Below are 16,266 nucleotides of genomic sequence, written 5' to 3'. Positions count from 1 at the left end.
ATACCCTTAGCGTGAGCTAAGAGAGACCAGTGGATATTGCAATAAAGGAACAGAAACTCTACAGAACAGGCAGATTTGAAAAAAAACGGCACAATATTTATAGACTTTTCAGAGTATTTCTGTCCATAAAAAACAGAAAAGACAGCTTTCTTTTAATTACAAATTCAGTCTTTTTGTCGGGTTTTTTTTTGCCATTTATTTGAGTTTTGCTTTCATTTTGAAGATAACCTGATTTGCTGATTTTTTTTTTTTTTTTTTTTTTTTTTTTTTTTTTTTTTAACAGCAATGCAAGAAACTTTTCTTTGACAAGCTCCAATTATATACTTGGTAAGAGTTCTTCACAGTAGCACTCGAAATTCACTTTCATTCAAGACAAAAATGTCAAATTCATTTAACCACTGATACACTCAAATAGGAAGTTCTTCTGTCTCCAGTTATTCTTCAATTAAATACTCCTACACTTCAGGTAGTTATCACAGAGAAGTAGAAATCTAGGAAAAGATATTTTGGTGTAACGCAGATGAAAATTTTTAATCAATATTAGTTTATATCTTCTACCTGCTAGAGTATCTTTAGCGAACCTGGGGAAAAAATTGCTACTTTCAACTTGGCTGCCATGGTAACACAAAATGGTCCAATTTATTGTAGTTATCACAAATGCTATTAATCCTGGGGATAACGATGGGTGGCAATGAGCCATGCTGAGGAGAATTATTTTCTTTTAAGTTTTGCTAAGGGATTTGGGAAGAAGTAGAATCACCAGTACTGAAGATGATGGCTGAAAAGGGACATTGAAAAAAATGAGTTAAAACTGAAGATCTAAGCAATTTTTTTTTTGTTCATTTTCCTATTCTGAATAGCACCAATCACTGAAAAGGTGAGGCACAAGTCTGCTTGCTTTTGGTAGAGAGTAGCAAGTTGAGACTTCAGTAGTTTCTTTTGCTGCTTTGGTACAGTTGGAAACAGTTTTCTGAATCTGTAAGTCTGGTTCCAAGCACAATTTTACTTCCCATGAGAACAAAATGAGAGTTTTAACTGTTCTGTCTTCTTTGTCCTCTTAAACTTTTAAAGAAAGAACATTCTGGTTTATTTCCCTCTCCCTCCATACCAGGGAAATTGACCACATGTCCAGATATTTGAGATGAGAACCACAAATCATACTGGTGGAAAGGTCTCTAGAGAGCAGCCAGTCCAACCTTCAACTCAAGGCAAGACAAACTTCAAAGTCAAACCAAATAGCTCAGAGTTTCATCCATTCAAGTTTTCAATACCTCCAGGTACAGAGGTTCAACAGCCTCCTTGGGCATCTGCTGCAGAAACACACTTCTCTGACAGCAAATACACACCCCCCCAACCCCCTTTTCCCCACAGCTTCTCTTATTTTCCATCGGAATTTGCCTTTTCACGCCTTATGGCTGTTGCCACTTATCCTCTTGCTGTGCCCTGCCAAGGGGAGCTCACATCACCCTCCCTCTAACGCCCCTCGGGTATTTGAGGACAGCAGCCTGAACCTCTCCAAATCCTTCCTCCTCTAACAAGAATAAATCAGGCCCCTGAAGGCACTGACAGGCCTTACAAAGCTCTCACAGGCAATTGCTGATCAGTAGCAGCCTGAGACATTTTATTGATCTAAGCAAAAATTTAAGAAACACGTCAGTATAACTATTCTCACTGTAGAGTGTTCTCATGCTATATGAAAGGAGGTGTTACCATAAGAAAATTACTGCAAGATAAGTTTCCAGCACAATAGTTGTGAAAGCACAGTAATTATTAGGAGCCAAGACTTGTATAGTGCTGTGCTCTTAAAGCTGGGGGTGATAAAGGTTGCAGAAAACAATTTATACCTTCTGATATGATGTTGATATGATAGCCCAGAGTAATAGAAATGCATACATCAGAATTTGTAAGATCACCTGAGGCACTTATTAGGCGGACCCGAAAAAGTGCCTCCTGATGCCCAGGGACTGAGCTCACCTCTGAGTAAGGGTTTCAGGTCTGCAGAATTTACCAAGAGCTACTAAATTCCAGATGTGTGACCACAGTGGAAGGTTTTCCAGTCAGGCCTTAAGGATCATTGTCTCACTCCACCCCATTGTCTCATTTCTGGCTTAATTAACAGTTTGTTAGAAGCTGTTCAATGTCCCATTTCACAACGTGTTCATACCTCTGATGTGCAATTCACAGGGAACCTCCTTATCTTGCAGCCTGTGGTTAATGAAATATTTTTTGTTGCCTTTTTTTTTCCTCTTCTTTGCTTGTCTACAAGCAAAATGCCTTTTTGCCCCACAGGTATGACAACCGAACAACACAAATATAGGCAGCAGCACGTAATTTAAAAAAGGCATCCCAAAAGAAGGGAAATAATTTCAAATTTATTCTTTAGTCTTGTTCTGTGGATGACTGAAGTGTAAGGTACGTATAAGATGCTTCACAGTCACTAATTAAGAGTAAGAAGCTTCTGAAGTGTATTATGCATGGATTTCTACAGAATTAAGCAGAGCGAGCATCTGCTGCTTACTAAAAAAAAAAAACAACACACTTAATAACATATTTGGATATAAGGCTAATTGTACACTGGCAAAGGGTAATTCTTACTTTGCCAGCGATTTTGCAGAGCCTTGAAACACCTGCCCTTTGAAATGAGTGTAAAGAAAATGCCTTTCCCCAACAAATATATTTGAACAGAAGCCCTACTGAAGCAATTAAAAGCATATACTGTTTAGAAAAGGATATTTTTGTGTTAATTCTTCAGAACAATTAGCAACTATATACATGACAATACCAAACATTATTCTAATCCTGGAAAAATAAATCACAAAGATGAAAACTCAAAAAGATGAAAATTCAAAAATCAGCATGAGAAAAACAGAAGATTCCTCTAGGCTATGTTTTAACTTCTCATTAAACAGGAGATTTTTTTTTTTTTTTTTTTTTAACAAATTACATTCCACAATTCCAATGCAAATAGAAATTTCTAGGGAGCAGCTGGAATGAAAAGATTTAACAAAGGTTTTTAATACAGATAATTTTTTCGCAAATACATCTTATTAACAGAAAATTTCACAAAGGTTAATTGTTGCCATCAAAAGGTGATAATTAGACATTGCTCACAGTTCAGCTTACTTAGAGAAATACATCTCTATTCAGGAATATAATCAATAATATTCTTAAGATAAAAGGGAACTTCCCAGCATGCACATTTACAAGAGAACATCTATCACTCAAGCCTCCTGGAGAATTAATGATAGAAGCATTTCCACCATCCTCATATTACTTAATACTACAGATTACTTCAAATTGCAGGAAATCCTCATTAACATTTATTTTTGCCTAACTTGAATCAGAGCCTTTCTTTTTCGGCCACCTGGAATAAAATGAAGCCAAGAAATAAAGGGGTGGGCAGCAGCTTCTTCTCCACCCTCAATATCCATGGTGAATGGAAGGGAATGCTAAATTAGGAGACACTGAAGAGGTTTGGATTAGAAATGCCAGAACAACCAACACCAGAATATCTGATATAAAAGAGATCAGGGAATTTTCTTAGGAGCTGGACAGTAGTAGTTCAAACAGGCTTACAGAAGAAGGCACTGAACTTCAATATTCCTCATCACCCCTTGTTGAATACACCATAAAACTTGATCTTCTGCTGAAGACTTCTTTCCTAATTAAGCCATTTGATAAGCATAATCCTAAATTAATAGACAGTTTTGCTTTACCTACAGCCTATACTTTTCTGATGGTAAGACTGGTAGCTGAAAAAGTTCCAGTCTTGAACCACAACATTTATAAACATGCATGTAAAAATAAATCAAATAAAAAGATGCTTTGTTTTATCATTAGATTGCGTAAGACTCCGTATTCTTCTATAACTAACCGATCAAATCATTGTGGCTGGCGCTATCTATATCATATTTCTTTCCAAAGTTGAATTTTTGGGGTAAGGAGGGTTTTTGTCTCCTTGCCTTGGGTGATGTGGGGGTTATTTTTTACAGGAGTCAGCCATTTCTGGAAGAAAACCAGAATTAAAAAGTTCCAGTTCTTCTAGAAAGGATAAAACATCCCTAATTTAAAACCTCTTATATCTAACTTTAAAGCAAGTGAAGGATGGGTAGAAAGAGTGCATCCCTGGTGTTGGAAAAGACATAATTTTATCCGTTCAGACTTTGCAAGTTAAATGACTTTCAAAACTCTGGGGTCATGAGTAGTCAGCAGACACCATGACAAAAGCAGCTCATTTCCAGGAGCCAGCAGCAGCATTAGACAAGCTCTAGCTCTCTGGGGAAGCTGGAGGCTGACCTTTTTACACCCATCACTCTCCCACAGTGCAGAGAGCAGAAACCACAAGGGATGGGCAGGAATTTCTCTATTTCCTTCACAAATGCATAAAGAGATGCAGGAACACAAATGCCATTTAATGTCCTTGATCAGCCTGTCACTTCTGAACCCCCAAAAGGCATGGAAATGAGAGCATATTCCTGTAACAAAAGGCAAGATGGGATGGCAAAGCAGGCAGATGGAGAAAGACTTAAGCCATGCTGCTGACAAAGCCAGGCAGAGCATGGCTCAGGTGGCTGGGTAAGGAGCCAGCTGGGTGGGACACAAAGTGGGATTGATTTCACCCAGTATTAGATGTTCATCTGTGGATTAACCCACCCCTGGTTGAGAGGGGAGTGCTAGAATGCAATCCCCTTGTTCTATTTTAGATGCCATCTCTGAGAGTCCAGACACAAAAGCCTCCATTGGAAATGTCTCCATTTAGTTGTGTGGTCCCCCTGAAAACTTTTGGGAGAATGGGCAGAGAGCTAAGAGTCAAAATCAGGATTCTTAGTCAGCAGGAGACCACCAGGGTGGGAGGTTTTGGTTCTTTTTATGATAGCCTTCATTAAATAAATGTTCTCCAGTCTGAACAGTGTTTCAGAAAAGACTCCACTTTTTGTGAGAGGGAAATAGTAAATGTGCATATTAATGAAACACATGCAATGTTTGGGAAAATAATTTTTCTTCTCAATAAATTTTCATTCCCTCTCTCTCTCTCCTTTTTTAGGGGGGGCTAAACTATTCATTGATATCTGAACAAATTTAGTATTTTGTTCCTGGATATATATATAATTGTCAGCAAATCCCTTAAAAATTAAAAATGCATATTCCATAAATTAATCTATTTCTCCTTGCAGAACACCTGCAATGCTGCATTTCTTTGTTGGACAGTGTTTAACTCCATCTACAAACCCCATAAGGAGTGAAGACATTGCCCCAAGGGTTACAAAATCTAGGTGAGATTAATTCAGTAACTGATCTTCACATTGGTGGGTTTATACCCAGCCGAAAGATAAATAAATAATAAACTCTTTATAAATGCCTAGAATTACATTAGATTGGTTTTATTCCTAAGAAATAATATCTCTTTTGAGATTTTGTTATCAAAGACAGACATCAATCCCAAAAGTTATTCAGACAAAGGCCTTTTTGGTTCTATGTATTCAAGTTCAGGATCTAAAACAGAGCTCTAAGTGAGAAATATATTTGGATATACATAAAACTGTAAAACTGTTTTGCATTTGAAACTTTACAGACGTGAATACCCTCTCCATTCTCCTGAAGTTTCAAATAAATCTCACACTATGCACTGCTTGAGTTGTACAGTGCAAGAAGATACCAATGACTTTCATAAAAACACCATTTCCTCCTCCACTAATCAGTACAAACCTCCATCAAGTACACTACATTCTCCATTAGGCAATTATTCTGCACATTGTACATTCACTCTTCCAAGGGTTCTCTAACCTTCATGTACTAAAATAGAGTCAAACTGGCTTTAAATCGCTAAATACGTTGTTCCCCGAGAATTGAAGCTCATCCAGGTGATCCAGTGTGCTGAAATGACTGAACAGCACAGCTAAGCAACTCACCCTGCATCATTCCTTTAATTTATGTGCTGTGATTTGGACGTGAGCCAACTGCAAATTTCTGTGCAACCTGACTAATTGCCAATACTCCTGAGGATCACGGAATAATCTCATTATAAAGATCATTAGAAGCAAAATCTACTGCATGCACTCCAGGGTGGCTTTTCCTTCTGCCCCAGGCCTGCATATTGGTTTCCTTAACATTGCTCAAGTTCTGCTTGTTTTCATGCAAAAATTTCTAGAGTTTCTATGTGCATTACAAAGAGCTTTATCGGTGTTTGTGACATCACAGATCACTTTAGCCTTGACAAAGGTTTCTTCAATCATTTTGTCTTCTACATCTACTTTTTCCTTTATTTTACTACTCAAAATTTGACAAGCAGCTAAGTTTCAAGCATTGGAGACTTTTTTTCTGTGTGCATGAGTATTAAATAAAGCATGATAATGGACTGAAAACATGATATGTACAATAACTTTAGAGTTTTGCTAGGAATGAAGCATTTATCTATAAAGTTTGTTAATATATGCATTTGAATCTCTTCTTGTTGCAGCTAAAAACACCAAAAGATGTGATGCACATTTTATTTGCCTTTTAATCGAGCAAGAAATTCAGGCTAGAAAACCCACCTGCACAAGCACAGCTGCCTGTGACACCTTGGTGCCAATTGCTAAGATGGGGAAATGCTCTTGCGGGCTATGTAATGTACAAGGAAACACCATTTTTGCAAACCTGGATTGGCTCCCCTAATGCCAAAGGGTTTAAAAAAAATGTGGGGAGGAGAAGGAAAATTTGAAATTACTCACTTAAAATTATGATAAAGGAAATGCCTGAAGCTCTGGAGAGGATCGTTTTGGGCGCAATTGCATCAATTTAAAAAGTTACTCCTCACAAATCTTTTTAAACTTCCCAGTGCTAATCTGTGCCAGGGGGTCCCAAAAAAACTCCACATTGCTTCACCTATCACCTGATGGGCTCACTGGGACCTAAACCACCCCTCTGGCCTTAAGCTGTCACAGACTTACATTCCCAAAGTCCCAAGCCCATGGGACTCATGTCACGTGTCAGACTTGTTCAATGGCTACACTAAATCTGGAAATCTGTGTTTCTCTCTCCCACTAGGATCAATTGGGTCTAACACAACCCATCCTCAAGAACTGAAGTAGGCCCAGAAAACTAGTAGGAGTAAGTTTTCCTTTTTCTTTTCTTCTTCTCTTTAGGTATTTATGCCATTCCACTTATTTCAGACAGGGCCATCTGGTGGTCTTCTAACTATCAAGGAAAAGGATGCAAAAGCTGAGGTTGTGAAGAGACCAGTAATGAGCTGATATTCGGGCGATGTACCATAAAGGATTTGTCCCATGACAAGCTTCTTGGTACCAAAGCTGTCAGTTGTACAAGACAAATTCTTCCAGACAAAAGATGGATGATTTGTCTTGATATTTAGTTATATTCCATTTTAATCCTTCTGAAAACAAGAATATTCAAGAGCACAGACTATGCAGAAAAGTTTTTCTGTTTCATCTGCCATCTCTCTCTTCACATTGTTCTGGCAAGGCTATTTGCACTCTCAAATACATTACTTTTCCTACAGACAGCTAAGCCTCTGCAGACCAGTAATATAGTCCAGTCTGTTACTCCTTATTTAGTTTCATAAAATACATCTTGTGCGTCATTTATTTTAAAATAGCCTGTTTTATTTATGTGAGAATGCTTCATTGAGATTCAAAACAAGTGAGGGTTAACAAAGCTTCAAGCACACATTGGCATTCACAAGGCTATAATTTCATCTCAGTCTTCCTTTCAATTAAATACTATTGGCAAAAGTCCAAGGTACAGATCCACAGATCAATAATACAGATCCACAGGTCCTGCTTGCTTCACTCTCCAGCAGACACTACCTAATAGAATTCACGGAGTTATTTAACCAAGAACAGTGGGTGTTAATCAACTATAAGCTAAGACGTGCCCCTGACCCAGTTTTAAGTCACATTATAGGTCCTTATTTCATCAATGGTCTCATCCTTATTTCATCTGCAGCAGCCATCAGAAAATTGTTTGCTTAAAGCATTCCATCAGAGTCCCATTATAAAATACAGCAGCCTTCAGCCATAAATCATAAAAAGCATCTGAAAATCATAAAAGTTTTGGCAAAAAAAAAAATAAATCAACCAAATGGTACCATAAGTATTATTTTGCATCTTAAAATAGTAATCTGTCATGCTTTACTTTTAATTTACAAAACTGACTTCAATTTTGCAGAAGCAAACGGTCTTTGCTGCAAAATTCAGTTCAGAAAAGGATTTTCAATAAGTACTAAACACAAGGTTTTGCTCACTGATTTTTTTTTGGCTCCACAACCAGCAGCCTCTTAAGGTTTAGGGTGTACTCAAGCCCTGTAGGAGTCAATAAAGCATGAGCTGAGTACATTCTAGTGAAGTTAGGATGGATGTTTCTGTATCAGAAACAGTTTAACTGTTTTCTCATGTATAAAGAGTCACCTTCCTAGTCACTCTTTTCTTTGCTGAAGAAAGATGGTTTTCTATCACAGATACTTATTCAGCTAATAATAAGGAATTACTTAATACACATTGCCAATTTCAATACAAGGAGCCTTGTACTACTGGACCATCCATCACCTTAAACTCTTTAAACCTTGGGTTTTCCTGCAGCCACTGCTACCTGTTTGCACATGCCATTTGTATAAAGAATTCGCCATCAAGAGGAACAAACGACCCCTTTGATTAATGCTTTATTGACTCATTTGTTCAAGAGGCCTTTCCTTCACTAACGAGGAAGGTTATTCATGGGTTTCCAGCTGTCTCTTCGGCAGTTACGGGAACCACTGTCCTTGGCCACCGAAAAATGTTAAAATAATAAAGCTTTGGCACCTACTTTTTGAAGAGGGGCTTACATTAAATGGCTAACCAGAAATATGCTGTCAAGGCCTGAGTGAATGCTGGGCTATTCAGAGCTACGCTTAATCTTAGACTAAAATCACTTGCTCTTTAAACAGCTTTTCTCAGCCTTCTCTCTTGTATAGAAAGAAAATTAACTCCTGGACTTCCTAAACACATTCTGTGCAAAAATCAATATGCTGCCATATAATTATTTTTGTGGTATTTTTCTCTACAAACAATTGTTTTCAAAAGACATCCAGATTTTCTGAAGACTTTTAGCTTGCGGCAACCTTTTGACTTCAAACAGAGTCTCAGTGGAACGTAGCAGGAAAATTATTGAGTTTCCAATCTGCTCTTGCAGTTCTCATCTGTTTGTGGGTGCGGGAAGTAGACAATGCAAAGGTGGGGGCAGGGAGCAGATTAAGAAAATAATTATTTGAACAGGATATATTTTGGCAAAAAAAAAAAAAAAAAAAATTGACTTGGTCCCGTTTTATTCTCCCCTGCTGAAATGGTGTTCTCAGGGAGCCGCAACACCCCCTGCCCTGTTTCTTACAGAACACACAGTGATCTCCGGAGTTTTTCTTTACAAGTGACTGAACAATTGTCAACACCTAAAAGACAACCCTGTCATCAGTTGCTACAGAGCCTCACTTACAAGCTGTTGGATTTGATTCGTGAAGTCCTTTTCACTACAAAGCCCATTTGAGATTAGAAAGTTAAATCTCTCAGAACTAACATGATGTGGTATCAACTCTTCTGTTAAAACAACTTTGTGATTGCTTAAAAGCCATACCCTCCTCCACTTTACCAACTCCCTTGGGTATTTGTAGTCACTAAGTTTCATTTTACATAGGAATAAAGTTCTTCTGAATGTCATTGTCAAAACTCCAGATATTTTCCTACTGTGTGTATTCAAAGATGTTTGGGTAGATCTATGATCTACTCAAGAGGAAATAGCTATATTTGTATTACAGAACAGAACTCATTTACAGTTTAGAGCATATGCAGCATGCACAAGATTTTAAAATGGCCCATGAGAACATAGATCCATAAGCTGACAATAAGATATTCTGAAGATTACACTACTGAGCATGGAAATACATAAATTCATGAGTAGAATTGTTTCCAGTATTCGTAATGAATATTTTGCCTCCTTTTTCCCGACCTGATTCAATTGCAATCTCAGTATTACTCTTCCTGGTTCAAGCACAGACACCAAGGCATAAGAGTGGATACAGATATTTTTATCCCTGTTTCTGATCCGTTTAACACAGTTGTGATAAAAGAAAACTTCCACATCACTTCAACTTTGGTCCTCTTGACAGAATTGTCTGTACTTACTGGTTGTTCTTACTAGCTTACTTACTACAGTCCCAGTGACTCCAGACTTCCCGGGGATGTAGGCAAAATCTGGTGGTGACAGCAGCAGCAGGGAACACAGTTATAGTAGGTGATGCTCATCATCAAAGACAGAAAACAAAACAAAACAAACAAAAACAAACAAACAACCACACACCAAAGAGCACTTTGGACTGCTGCCTACTCAATCCAGCCTTAGTCAAAGCACAAATACTCGAGCTATTTCAGACACCGCATCTCTTCCAGTTTCTTGCCTTTTCAAAGAGCCAACACATGTTGCAGCCCAACAGCAAGTAACAGAATTGGATTGTCAGCATCAGGAAATTAAACCTCGTAAAGAGCTCATTTATTTAGGTTGTAGAAGAACATGATTTAAAGTTTGAATAAGCCAAGAACTAATTGCTGGATTTGACCAACATTTTGGCAAGGGACAAATGAAACAAATTCTGTCCCAGAGCTCAGCCAGTCCCTCAGCAGAGGTGCGCTCTCACCAGGGCAGAGCCCTGGCTGTAGCTGTTTCCCCTTTAGTGCAGAACCTACTTGGCAGTAGCACACTTCTGCTGGAAAGGAGAAATCCTGCTGTGGCAGCAAATCTGAGGCCAATGGATTTCTGATCACAACTGCAAGTTTAATGCCCCTGTCTTCTGTGTTTTCATGCCAAAGAAATCTACTGAGTGAAGTGAAATACTTGGGGGCTAAGCTGAACAAAACCTGATTGCTGTCCCAAAGATATCAAACCTCCTGCATGTGGAGAGCAGATTTTTAAAAGGAATCACCTGGTTTACACCCGGTGCTGTGCAGTCCCCACCTGCGCTGCTGCCAGCCACTAGATGGGAATGTTCACCCTGCAGACACTTCAAGAGACAGTAGAAGCCCCAGCTGAAACCTTGCATTCAAATAAATCCCTCTCCTTGCTCACAGGGGAGCAAGCCATGCAGTAAACCACAAACGAATTTGTTTCCTTCCAGATCAACAATTTTATTTATTTTTAACTATGCTCACTTTTATGCTAAGCACTGTCACAGCATCTCACATGCATTTGCTGCTGTTTTTTTTCCTTGGACCTGTGAACTATTCCAAAGCAACTCTACCCACCAGAAATCAATTTCCTTCAGTGGAAGTTTCACAGGGCAGATGCATACTGGATCACTACCATTCCAAAGCTGATACAGTAGAATTTTCCCTTTGTTTCTCTGATATTGGAGCTAAGAGGTGAGGTGGGAAAGAATGGGGATTTTATCCTCCCAGTAAATTCAGGGTTTATGATTTGCTCATAAAAATGTTACATTGCAGTTACCATGAAAAGCATACAGAAGAGGTCAGAGAAATCATGCTCCGAATTTAATGGAGACAGAATATTCCTCTGCATCCAAATCCTTCTGTGCACTGAAGAACATGACAGAAAAAAAAGAGTGCAGCGCAAATTCATATGCTCCAAGGATTGCAGAGAATGAAAATGAACATGGAAATATTCTGAGCACAAGAATAAAAAAATCAAAGCTCAGTTTCTACTCCCAGCTATTTAATCACAATATTTTTTCTGATACTACAACTTCCTTTTGTCTTATACCTGTTCTGTGAAGATGAAGGAAAGAGGTAACTGCTACAATTGGTCACAATGTTCACTTTTTTCCTTCTTTTCTCCTGAGGAGCTGAGGAACGGGAAATAAAAGATAAAACTATTTCTGCAATGGAAACAATTTAAATGAGGATTTGTTTCACAGACCGAGAAAGTTAAAGGACCTGGTTAAGCTATTTTAGGGAGGTCCCTCAAAGTGGACTTATTCAGGGTTAGACCTACAGCTGATAGAGCAGAAACAGGACACAGAATCTCTCACCACACTGCAGTGTCCTCCCCACAAAGTCAGCAGGACAGTCTCCTTTGCTCTGTGTTCAACTAATTAAATATTTAGAGGTTGAAAGTGGAAAATCTCCAAATAGCATGAATGCAAAACAGACAGAACTTATCCAAGCCACACTTGCTCCAGAGATGAAAGCTTCAAATCACTGCTGTGAATTTAAGTGACAAACACTTCTGTTCAGTCTGGTTTCTTAAACTGGCAGCTGTTTTGACCCTTGTGCAAACGTGTGCCACATCCTCACAGACGTTGCCTGCATTGGAGTCTGGTGTGGGAGAACCCTGAGTACAAACGCTTGTCCCATTAAGAAAAACAAACCACTACATTGGCTACAATCATCCCCTCGTAAAACAAAATCAACCCCTAAGCAGGCAGGAAGTTTGCTCAAACAGCAAGCTACACTCTTGGTTGAAAGTCTTGGGTAGATTTGCATGAATTACTGCAATTACTTTGGGAAAATAGGGGAATAACTCATCTTACCTAGATAATTCATCAGAGAAGACAGCCACTGAAAGCAGGGGAAAATTGCAACACACAATATAATTTTATGGTTCTATTTCACCACTAAAGCAATCTTTTTTTAAGGGTAGTTAAGGTAATTTGAATTGCAGATGAATAGAACTTCAGTGTGTATCAACAAAAATTTCAAAGGTCAAACTGTAGAATAATACAAAGCAAGGAAAGTTAATGGGCCTGTGCTTTTTTATACCAGAACAAATTTAGCCTATTTGTGGGGTTTTTCCTCACATTTCCTCTCTGTCCCATTTAATGTGAACTCAACACCTAATTCCAAATATTTGAATTTGTTATATCTGTGCATTCTTGAAGGATTCCTAACTCCTTGTCAGACTCATGAGTTGCCCTTGACTGTACTTCTTGCTGAACCCTCTGATAAGCTCTCATTTATATTTTCATGTAAAATTGGATCACACCTTATAAAAAGGAAATAACTTACTCCTTTTCCTCCATACATCTTCATTCCATTTTCCTTAAATAGCTGCAGAATGGCAGAAAGGCCTGGGCAATGTCCAGTGAAACAGCCTGGCAGCTGAGCCATGGCCCGAAACTGTGCTCCACTAACATCAAACGGGAATTATTCATATGAGCACTTCTCATGTATTCATAGGTTGTGTTGCACATCCTATTTCACAGAAGCAGCCCCGCTAGCTGACACCAAATCAGAATATTCTTAAAAAGCTGCCTTGGCCATCTGATCACAGAACTGTAGAATGGCTTGGGTTGGAAGAGACATCATCTAGCTCCAAACCCCTGCCATGGGCAGGGACAACTCCCACTAAACCAGGTTTCTCAAAACTCTGTTCAACCTGGCCTTGGACACTTCCAGGGATGAGGCATCTACAGCTTCTCAGGGTCAACACGTATCTTTAAGCCCTTAAGGAATAACGAGTAGAAAGTCATGAAAAGAAGGATCCCTCCCTTTCCTGGGCACTGCTGGGCTGGGAGCAGCTCTAACAAAAGCACCCGACCACAAGCCAGCACTGTGCTCTGGAGAAAAGTTGTCCAAAGACATGCTCAGGCGTCATGACAGGAGTACAGCTGGCAGACCGAGGGACAAACTGGTGCAAACATTGACAGAGTTCATCAGGGTTCAGCAGAGGTTGCTCAGGGACTGGAGCTCTTGCCCTGAAGGAGAAGCTGAGGGCCTGAGGGTTGTTCAGTCTGGAGAAGAGATGGTTTCAGGGGAATCTTAAAACAATTTACCAGTGCCCAAAGATGTCAGGGAGGTGAAGCTGAACTTTTCACTGCAGTGAAAAGTTCCTCTCTTGCATAGCAAGAGGACAAGAGAAGAAGGAGTGAGCTGAAACATGGGAAGTTCAGATGAGCCATATGGAGAAACTTTTTCAGAGGAAGTGTGTCCCAGTGGAGCATTTTGCTCAGAACTGTCATGAAGATTTCCAACACCTTCTTGATAAAGCCCAGAGCAATGTGCTCTGACCTCATTACTGACCATGGTTGGAGTAAGAAGTTGAACTAGATACCTCCACATGTCCCTTCCAACTTGAATGATCCTGTCATCGTATGAACTCACAACTCAGACATTTAATATTAAAGGAAATCCTGAGGAAAAAGTCATCTTTTACAATGTTTGTGATGAAAACTGAGATAATAAAATGGGAGTTTTCCTGCCTCAGAGGAGCAAAAGGATTATGGCTCATTACAAGCGGTAATTTTTAAGATGATGGAACAAATAATGGGAACCATGAAGGGACAAAAATACATTTGAAGACTAGGCAGCCATAAACCAACTTTATATATAGATAGTTTAATCAAACTGCTAAAGTGGTAGGAAAGATCCAAAGAATTAGTGATGCAAAAAAAAAAAAAAAATAAAAATCTGTAATTACTTGCTAGACATAGATTAAAGAAAATTTAAGAATTCTCTAAGTCCTTTATGAACTTAAGATAGAAGATTTGAACACATATAGTGTCAAGTATCTTTTTAAAGTGTTAGCTTTATCTCTAAGGTATTTCTGATCATGATTTAAGCATGAAGGAACTGGGTTCTTGCAAAGCCAATCTGGTTAAAACTTTGTGGTTTTGCACAATGATTTCTTTTTGATTCAAATAAATATGAATTTTCACTTACTAAGCAAGTAATGAGGATCAAAAAAGTTATTTTAACATTACAGACATTTGTGAAATATGAATAAAGTCACTATAACTATTAGGGATTTTGATAGAAGATTTGAGATATTTATGATCCCAGCAATGTGGCCAATATGACAAATAAACTTTTGTTTGTTTAATAATGGAAATATACCCCAAATAAAGCATAACAGTTATACAGAAAATCGTACATATTTACACTGTAATTAAGTCACCTTTATTCTGCCAAGCAAAGTAACACACATTAATAACCTTATTTTATTACCTTCTCCATATTCCAAGTATAGATTGAACTTCCAACAAGCAAGAACATTACCCATACATCTTGGATTCCTCCTGCAACTTTCTTTAACAATTTGTGACAGAGCAGAACCAATTGGGAAGGGAAAAAAAAAAAAAAAAAAAAAAAAGCCAATGCATCAAAGACATTAAGTTTTGTTTCTAGAAGCAGCCCCAGTGAGGAAATTTGCTCCAAGATATGCCTGATGCCAAGAAACACGTGGCTTGTGATGGGTACTTTTCTGTTTGAAAATGCAGTTGGGTGTTGTATTCTCAGTAATATAGTTCTGCCTGAGGAATACTTTAGAGTACAATAACCTCTGTGTCATACTAGATCATTGCAAACGCTAAAATAATGGAATATTCCCTTAATGGAAAGAGCTACAGTCCTAGATTTCATTTAGTTTCTAAAATAATGCTCACGAAATAATTGGCCACCCGACATTTGTAGGTTATCCAGCACTGTAACTTTCCAGTGAGAGATTTTATAATTCTCTCTTCTTGGTCTTCTTTTTTTTTTTATATTTTCCTTAAGTTTATTAATTGCTTGTAATTGACTATGAGCAGATCCCCATTTGATCAGCACCTTCATTGTTTATTTTCCTAGAATAATTAATCTCCTTAGATGAGAGGGCATGAGGCATTGTTAGTCATTTCCTCCTCTACCCGTTATCCTGACTCTTATCTCTACATCCTGGATTAGGTTGTGAGCACTTTGTTTCAAAGACCAAACCTGACATATAAAGTTTAGGTTTTAATCAAGTCTCTACCAAGGCCAAGTTTAGGTACTGAAGCATGAGATTTTTCTCCAGAAGTAGGGATATAAAGTAATATCAGGGAAATGCCCCAAGTTTCCAGTTTCTGGATCCCAAGTCCAGGTACCTGAAGGGCTCAGAAGCTTCAACAAGAGGCACTGAAAGGTGTCTCTGTGGAGTCTCAAGACCTTTAAGCAGCCTGTGCCATTTATTTCTTAATGAAACAGTGCTTAAGAGAGGGATTAAATCTCTTGATATCTCAGCTGATACCTAAACCCCTTTTTTTTAACACCAATTTTATCAGCAAACTTTAGAATACTGGAAATTTTCCTCATACTCACATTTTTTTCTTCCTCCACAGTAATTGTAGGAAGTTTGTTTGATGAAACTTTAGTTTTTCCCTCGAGTTTCAGGTCATCAGATATGTAATGTGCGATGCCTTGCCTTCATTAAAGCCTCAAGGTGACCCTAAATTAAAATTCAAAGCAAACATTGTCATGGGATGTAAACAGAATGAGCAGAATAAATGCTGACAAATTACAGGACAAAAAGTGAATAAAATGTCACTTGTCAGTGTCA

General features: G+C 38.4%; 1 protein-coding gene across 2 annotated transcripts in view; it reads right to left on the bottom strand.

The window, feature by feature from the left end:
- POU1F1 (POU class 1 homeobox 1) overlaps window positions 1–16,266 on the bottom strand; it is a 148,020-nt gene that overhangs the window by 44,995 nt on the left and 86,759 nt on the right. For both annotated transcript variants that reach the window (XR_009207591.1, XM_058419518.1), the window contains exon 2: window positions 16,029–16,155. The gene's annotated coding sequence lies outside the window, so the exon portion shown is untranslated. The remainder of the gene's footprint in view (window positions 1–16,028; window positions 16,156–16,266) is intronic.

This window comes from Hirundo rustica, chromosome 2 (assembly GCF_015227805.2).
Source record: "Hirundo rustica isolate bHirRus1 chromosome 2, bHirRus1.pri.v3, whole genome shotgun sequence".
Taxonomy (NCBI): domain Eukaryota; kingdom Metazoa; phylum Chordata; class Aves; order Passeriformes; family Hirundinidae; genus Hirundo; species Hirundo rustica.
This window is presented reverse-complemented; position numbering and strand designations above follow the sequence as displayed.